Source organism: Magnolia sinica, chromosome 16, assembly GCF_029962835.1.
Source record: "Magnolia sinica isolate HGM2019 chromosome 16, MsV1, whole genome shotgun sequence".
Taxonomy (NCBI): domain Eukaryota; kingdom Viridiplantae; phylum Streptophyta; class Magnoliopsida; order Magnoliales; family Magnoliaceae; genus Magnolia; species Magnolia sinica.
In genome coordinates, this window is record NC_080588.1 from 60,100,740 (window position 1) to 60,103,227 (window position 2,488).

Sequence of the window (2,488 nt, forward strand, 5' to 3'; positions counted from 1 at the left end):
AGCATACTCTCCTGTTTTTTCTCCAGGTGGGCAGAGATCACCAGCGGGTATGTCTCATCTTGACCTAAATAGGCATATTTCAAATCAGAGGGCAAAGGTTTTAAGTCAAGCTTCGACGGCTTGAGGTTAGACGGTAGAGACACTACATCGGTTTGTAGCAATTCTTCAAATTGTGGCCTCCACCGGTTAACTTCAAGTACCGGTGCAGTATCAAGCAAGGCGCACGTCTCCCTAATCATGTTATCTTCAAAATCATGGGAGTGGGCTAGGCACGTCTCTAGAGAGTCAGAGGATAAGGTTAGAGGTGTCGTATCTTCCACTAAAGAGTCAATCATGTTAATGTCGTGGAAATCGTCATCCTTCTCTAAGTTTCTGCCATTATTGAAAAAGATGTTTGACTCCAATGTCATATTCCCAAAAGACATAGTCATGACACCATTCCTACAGTTGATAATTGCATTTGAAAAGGAATGGGCGGCCAAGAATGACGGGGATCTGAGTGCTTATGTTATTGATGGGTTCGGTGTTCAGGATGATAAAATCTACAGGGTAGTAAAATCTATCAACTTGTACCAACACATCCTCAATTATCCCTCTTGGTACACGAACAGAGCGATCAGCAAGCTGTAGTGTGATTAGGGTGGGTTTTAATTCACCCAAACCTAACTGTTTGTATACCGCGTAGGGAATCAGATTGACGCGCGCTCCTAAGTCAAAAAGTGCATGATCAATTCGATGGTCCCCGATTACACATGATATGGTTGGGCTACCGGGATCCTTGAATTTCTGTGGCACGTCTTGCTTTAGGATGGCACTCACTTTCTCGGTCAAGAAGATCTTCTTTTGAATACTCTGCCGTCGTTTGGTCGTGCATAAGTCTTTCAGGAATTTGGCATATGAGGGTATCTGTTTCACGACATCAAGTAGAGGAATGTTGACTTTCACTTGTTTCAACACCTCTAGGATATCCTGAGAGTTAGAAAGAGGTTTTGGTGAAACCAACCGTTGGGGGAACGAAGCAACTGGCTTCTTTAGAAGTTTTGGTTCTAATTTTTATGGGGCATCACTAGATCCATCATTGTTGTCCTCTTCTGGTTCTTGAGGCTTTTCGGGCCTAACCGGAAGAGTTTTATCAATGATCTTTCCACTCCTAAGAGTGGTGATGGATTTAGCGTGCCCCATCTGATTTGAAGAGCTGGGATCATTAATCTCGTACTGCGGTTTAGGATTGGGGAGAGGTTGTGCAGGAAGCATCCCCTTTTCTATAACCGTCATACGAGAATCTATCTTTTGCATAAAATCTGTAATTCCCCGCATTGCCTGAGCCAGCTCTTGTATGGAATTTTGAACCGGTTCCTCTTGAGGTTTCACTTGATTTGGATTTTGATTGAAGAAACCTGGAGGAGTAGCAGTTTGTCCATTCTTCCAACAAAAGTTTGGATGATTTTTCCAGTCAGGATTGTATGTATTAGAGTTAGGTCCAGTAAAAGGTCTTTGATAGTTGTTTACGGCATTAGCTTGTTCATTCAACACTCCTCGAAAGGCGGGTATTGTAGGACAATTTTCAGTTGTATGAATGTAGCAATCACAGATGCCGCAAACAATTTCATTAACCTTATCCTTCTTTCCTTCCATGGCCTTAACTTTCCTTATGAGCATAGTCACTTTACACTTGAGATCATCCTCTTCTTTCAAGAGATATAATCCACCTTTCTCCTTTAATTGAGTCGGACTAGACGTGGTGTTCGACTTTGGGTAATAGTCCCAAGATCGTGTTTTTTCAGCCAAACTGTCGAGGTAGTCCCATACCTCGTCGACATCTTTATTAATGAACTCTCCATTATACATTGTCTCGACCATTTGGCGCATGGAAGATGTCAGTCCATCGTAGAAAAAATTTGTAATGCACCACGTTTCAAATCCGTGTTGTGGGCATGAACTGATCAAATCTTTGAACCTTTCCCAACATTGGAAGAACGTTTCATCTTCCTTTTGGGCAAAGTTCATGATCGCTTTTCTGAGGGTAATCGTTTTATGATGTGGGAAGAATTTTTTTATGAATTCCCTCTGCATGTCGTTCCATGTGCCAATGGATCTAGGACGCAGTGAATGTAACCACATCTTAGCTTTCTCTTTTAAGGAAAAAGGAAAGAGTTTCAGCCTAATTGTATCCTCAGATACATTAGGAAAACATAATGTAGCTATAATCTCATTGAACTCTTTCAAATGTAAATATGGGCTTTCTGATTCAAGTCCATGGAATTTGGGAAGGAGTTGGATAACTCCTGGCTTGATATCCATTTGTCCTGTGTTTTCAGGGAAAATCATGCATGAGGGCGTACTCACTCCCGCCGGTTGTAGATAATCTCGTAAAGTACGAGCCGGGGGTACCTGTTGCACCTCATTTTCATCTTGGGTATCCTCCACCCTGAGTGGAAGTAGAAGATGTTGGTCTTCAGCCATAACTTCAGTTAACTCAGGGGATTTC

At 42.2% G+C, this 2,488-nt stretch overlaps 1 non-coding gene across 1 annotated transcript; it reads left to right on the forward strand.

Annotated features, from left to right (window-relative positions):
* The first annotated feature begins 1,918 nt into the window (after positions 1-1,918).
* LOC131230153 (small nucleolar RNA R71) lies at positions 1,919-2,025 on the forward strand. Its single transcript, XR_009163876.1, has one exon. It is a non-coding gene; the product is annotated as a small nucleolar RNA R71 (small nucleolar RNA).
* Positions 2,026-2,488: the final 463 nt, after the last annotated feature.